The 6,156-nt window shown below is 45.2% G+C and overlaps 1 non-coding gene across 1 annotated transcript; it reads right to left on the reverse strand.

Moving 5' to 3' along the window:
- Nucleotides 1-4,473: 4,473 nt before the first annotated feature.
- On the reverse strand, nt 4,474-4,536 carry LOC115063878. Its single transcript, XR_003843747.1, has one exon. It is a non-coding gene; the product is annotated as a U7 small nuclear RNA (small nuclear RNA).
- Nucleotides 4,537-6,156: the final 1,620 nt, after the last annotated feature.

Raw genomic sequence — 6,156 nt, forward strand, 5'->3', positions numbered from 1 at the left:
CCCATACATAAACATAGTAAAAGCAATATACAGCAAACCAGTAGCCAACATCAAACTAAATGGAGAGAAATTGGAAGCAATCCCACTAAAATCAGGGACTAGACAAGGCTGCCCATTCTCTCCCTACCTATTCAGTATAGTACTTGAAGTTCTAGATAGAGCAACTAGACAACATATGGAGGTCAAAGGGATACAAATTGGAGAGGAAAAGGTAGTCAGATTATCACTATTTGTAGATTATATGATAGTATACTTAAGTGACCCCAAAAATTTCACCAGAGAACACCTACAACTGATAAACAACTTCAGCAAAGTGCCCGGATATAAAATTAGCTCAAACAAATCAGTAGCCTTCCTCTACTCAAACGATAAACAGGCTGAGAAAGAAATTGAGGGAATGACACATTCCCTATAGTCATAAAAAGTACAAAATACCTTGGTGTGATTCTAACCAAGCAAGTGAAAGATCTGTGCGACAAGAACTAAGAAAATCTAAGAAGATGGAAAGATCTCCCATGCTCATGGACTGACAGGATTAATATAATAAAAATGGCCATCTTGTGGAATGTAATCTACAGATTCAATGCAATCACCATCAAAATTCCAACTCAATTTTTCATAGAGTTAGAAAGAGCAGTTTGCAAATTTGGAATAACAAAAAACCCAGGATAGGGAAAATTATTCTCAACAATTTTGAGGATACAAAAGAACTTCTGGGGTAATCACCATCCCTGACCTCAAGCTGTACTACAGAGCGATAGTGATTAAAAACTGCATTGTATTGGTAGAGACAGGCAGGTAGATCAATGGAACAGAATTGAAGACCCAGAAATGAACCCACACACTCATTGTCACTTGATCTTTGACAAAGGATACCATACAGTGGAAAAAAGATAGCATTATCAACAAACAGTGCTGGTTCAACTGGAGGTCAGCAGGTAGAAGAATGCAAATTGATTCATTCTTATCTCCTTGTACTAAGCTCAAGTCCAAGTAGATCAAGGACCTCCACATAAAACCAGATACACTGAAACTAATAGAAAAGTGGGGAGGAGCCTCGAATACATGGGGACAGGGGAGAAGTTCCTGAACAGAACACCAATAGCTTATGCTCTAAGATCAACAATAGGCAAGTGTGACTTCATAAAATTACAAAGATTATGTAAGGTGAATGACACTGTCAATAGGACAAAAACGGCAACCAACAGATTGGAAAAAGATCTTTACCAACCCTACATCCAATAGAGGGCTAATATTCAATGTATACAATGAACTCAAGAAGTTAGACTCCAGAAAACCAAATAACCCTATTAAAGAATGGGGTACAGAGCTAAACAAAGAATTCTCAACTGAGGAATACCAAATGGCCGAGAAGCACCTAAAGAAATGTTCAACATCCTTAGTCATCAGGGAAATGCACATCAAAACAACCCTGAGATTCCACCTCACACCAGTCAGAATGGCAAAGACAAAAAATCTCTGGCAACAGCAGGTGCTGGCAAGGGTGTAGTAAGAACACTCCTCCATTGCTGGTGGGATTGCAAGCTGGTACAACCACTCTGGAAATCAGTCTGTCAGTCCCTTAGAAAATTGAACATAGTACTACCTAAGAACCCAGCTATACCACTCCTGGGCATATACCCAGAAGATGTTTTGACATATAACAAGGGCACATGCTCCACTATGCTCATAGCAGCCCTATTTATAATAGCAAGAAGCTGGAAAGAACCCAGATGTCCTTCAACAGAGGAATGGATACAGAAAATATGGGTACATTTACACAATGAAATACTACTCAGCTATTAAGAATGATGAATTCATGAAATTCTTAGGCAAATGGATGGAACTAGAAAATATAATCCTGAGTGAGGTAACCCAGAACGCAAAAGCACACACATGGTATGCACTGACTGATAAATTGATAGTAGCCCAAAACCTCTGAATACCCAAGATACAATTCTAAGACCATATGAAAGTGTGGATGCTTCAGTCCTACTTAGAAGGGGGAACAAAATACTCATGGGAGGTAGAGGGTGGGAGGGACTTGGTAGGAATAGATGCCAAGAAGTGCTTGGTGACAGGAGCCTGTTATGTTATAGCTGTCTCCTGAGAGGCTCTACCAGAGCTTGAAAAATACAGAGGCAGATGCTTGCAGCCAACCATTGGACTTAGCACAGGGTCCCCAATGGAGGAGTTAGAGAAAGGACTGAAGGAGCTGAAGGGGTTTGCAACCCCATAGAAAGAAAGAACATCAGTATCGACCAACCAGACCTCCCAGAGCTTCCAAGGAGGAAACCACCAACCAAAGAGTACACATGGAGGGACTCATGGCTCTAGCCACATATGTAGCACAGGATGGCATTGTCTGGCATCTATAGGAGGAGAGGTCCTGGGTCCTATGAAGAAGGCTCAATTACCCAGTGTAAGGAAATGCCAGCACAGTGAGGTGGGTGTGTGGGTTGGGGAACACCTACCACAGGAGGGGGTGGGGATGGGATAGGAGCTTTGAGGGGGAGACCAGGAAAAGGGATAACATTTGAAATGTAAATAAAGAAAATATCCAATTAAGAAAAAAGAAGACAAGAGATAGGCTCTTGTAGGACCGTGAAAGGCAGTCTGGATCCTGGTTGAGCTAAAGCTAGAAACCCCGGTGACCCTAAAAGGATGGCAGGCAATTTGCCCGGTTCCTGGCCTAGGCTCCTGACACAAGACTGCAACCCTCCATAGATTGTTGGCCACCAGTCACATAAGGGCAATGCCCCAAGCCCCTCCACAGGTAGAGGACTGACCACAGGTCATGTAGGCTCAAGACAGATCTCCATTTTAATGAGGTACTTAAAGGCCTGAAGAGCTTAGCTAATTAAGCTTTCCTTCCCAGACAATCCTCCCTGCAAAAGGTAATTAACCTCAGGCCCATCCTGAGAATCAGGGTATGGTTTTACTCATCCACTTTGTTCCATGACAATAAATGCCTTAAAACCCATGGACTGCCTCTTTTCATCGGGATCCACAATGGGGAGCAATAGAGAAGGCCTTTACTTAAAGAGCTGCTGTCTAACCTCTCATGGAAGGCCTCTCTACCCTCTCACCCACTAAGACCAAGCCAAGACCAAGCCAAGCCGCCCTCGATCAAGCCAAGGACTCTCTCCCCCAAGGGATCCAGCTGGAGCGCCCCCTCTTTTCCCCTTGGCTCCAGGGCTAAATCCAGCTCCCGTGTACCCACTTCATACTCAGCTCTTCCATGGCTCCCAGTGGCGCCTGGGTGCCCAAGAGCCTGAGAACCAGACGTTCCTGACCTCCTTGCAGGCCTGGGGAACCCCCAAGCCAAATCTAGCTATCCCCCGGACCTCAGACTGTGCTTCCTCACCCCTAGAGCTGTGTCCCACCACTTACCATAGCCCGACACCCACCTGGCAACAGTGTAAGTGCAGTCAAAACTACTGCATCCTGCCTCCCCAAGTGGCTAAGCCCTGTAGCAGAGCAGATGCAGGACCCCATTAGCCCTACAGGCTCTCAATGAATTTTTACATATTGTGGTGTGTTTATTGTCATTCATTTCCCAGTCCTTCCATATCTACCCTCAATCCTTGTAACCCCTTCCTATAAAAGAAAACACACAAGCAAACAAAAATATCACCATGGAAGCTGTGGTTTGTCACACAGTACATTCTTGTCCAAAGAGCTCACTTGCAAATGTTCACTGCAATGAGTCACTGGTCTGGTTTGGGGCCTTTGACATCTGCAACACCATCAATACTGGATTAACACTGAGACTCCTCTAGGACATGCTGCTGTTGCCCTGAGTCATGGACATCCTGAAGCTTTAGTTCTGCAGGACTGGCCCCTTCTCAAACTCCAGCAGCTCATAGGTGGAATATGGTAGGCTAGCTCAAAGCCCAGGACTTCTTGCAGACCAAAGCCCAGTCTTTTATTTGTGCATCAATTTGGTCATTTAACCCAGGTTCCCTTTTGATTATCTAATGAATTGGTATCTTATGACCTTAGCCTCTTACCCTGGATGGTAGTTGAGTTGGTCAGCCCATCAGCTCTCCAGCACCCTTAAGAGCAGGGCCAGCTTTCCTATACTGCTCAGGCAAGGAGCCAGCTCTCCCAAGTGCACACAGTCAGTGAGAGGAGGGACTAGCTCTCCAGCACCAACACTGCCAGGGCCAGCTCTTCTGAGTACCAAGCACTAGTGAGGGGAAAGGCCAGCTCAGCACAGTACTCATGGCCTTTGGAGGTAACATGGACCTCAGACATCAACACAGACCCTAGCTACAATAGAACCACAGACCCAGACATAGCCCAGATAAGGCCCCCTGCGGTCAAGGACCTGCCTCAGTATGAAGGATCCTGAGAAGGAGGTATTTAGGAGTAATGGAAGAAATCACTAAAAGTTAGTGATAGGTACAAGCTGATGACAGCTCTGTGGTCTGCTTGAGATAGCTTTCAAGACAGCTCTCTAGGTTGCTCATGGGTTTTCCAATCATACTCAGAAAACCTGCTAGAAACATTCTAAAAGCTATAATAGCTCTCTGGATAGCCCAGGTCTTGCAGACCAAAGCCCAGTCTTTTATTTGTGCATCAATTTGGTCATTTAACCCAGGTTCCCTTTTGATTAACCAATGAATTGGTATCTTATGACCTTAGCCTCTTGATTCTCAGAAAAAGACAGCAAGTACTTGTTTTTAACATAGCAAGTCCTAGAAATCTGCCTGCTTTTTTGTAAACACAAACAATAAGCTTAGCTGGGCTGTCCTTAGCTGATCCTGTCCTGCGATCACCACTCCCATACTTCCTGGTGTTCCTTTATTACTTGAACCAAGACCCTTGTTTTTTAACTATTCCTTTCCCTTTGTTGACATATTAGTGCAGCTGTCTCTGTTCTTTCAGATCCATGAAGCCCCCATACAATTCATATTGCATCCTTATATTTTGTGTGGTTGAGAAATCCTTTTTGAACATTCTTGAACTCATGTTTTCTGAGTTCTTTCCCACAGCCTAAGGTATGTCTTTTCAGGACACAGCAATATCATTTTACTGAGGAACATTAGACACATTCTCACTTCCTGGACTCATGCTATTTCTAATATTCTGGAGTCATTAATCTTGGCTGGAGAGCATTCCCTGATAACCTTGTCAGGGAAAATATTCTTCTGAACATGAAAAATAAGTACATTATTTTGCAAACAAGCCTTATGCCTACAACAACCATCCATACTTGGGGAAACCCACACCCTACTGGCCCAGCTTCATGGGTGGGAACTGTGTCACGCCACTCTTTCCCAAGACCTGGCACCCTGAGGCAGCATGGGTACAGATGTCATCTTGGCCTCAGGTAGCAGTGCAAGCCAGTCAGATCAGTGCATCCCCCAGTAGCATGGTCCTCAGACATCCTTATGTGTCAGGTGGTAGCCCAGACCACTGACATCTGCATGGCCCTTTTGCATGGCCCTTGGTGTAACTTGGACCACAAACCTCAACATAGATCCCAGCTGCAGCAAGACCTTAGCAGCTGGGGCCAGGACAGCACCATGGCCTCAGGTGGCAGCACAAGGCTCTCAGATCAGTTTGGCCCTGGTGTCAGCATGGCCCCTAGACAATAAAATGGTCTCAGGCTGCAGCCCAGACCACAGATGACCAGATGACCTCATCCAGATGACCCTCAGTGGCAACAAAAGCAGCAAACATGAACACAGACCTCAGCTGCAGCAGGGCTGTGGAAACAGACATGTCTCTGGCATCAGACCAGCCAAGACTCACCAGAGCCTCAGGTGGTTTTGCAGGCCGCTCATATCTGCCTGAGATCACAGTTTTTTGTTTTTGTTTTGTTTTGTTTTGTTTTGTTGTTGTTGTTGTTTTACATATTTTCTGTATTTACATTTCAAATGCTATCCCGAAAGCTCCCTATACCCTCCCACCACCCCTGCACCCCTATACACCCACTCCCATTTCATGGCCCTGGCATTCCCCTGTACTGGGGCATAGATAGTTTGCAAGGCCAAGGGGCCTCTCTTCCCAATGATGGCCAAATAGGCCATCTTCTGCTACATATGCAGCTAGAGACACAAGCTCTGGTGGTACTGGTTAGTTCATATTGTTGTTCCACCTATAGGGTTGCAGACCCCTTCAGCTCCTTGGGTACTTTCTCTAGCT

The sequence above is a fragment of the Mus pahari genome, chromosome 4, assembly GCF_900095145.1.
Source record: "Mus pahari chromosome 4, PAHARI_EIJ_v1.1, whole genome shotgun sequence".
NCBI lineage: Eukaryota > Metazoa > Chordata > Mammalia > Rodentia > Muridae > Mus > Mus pahari.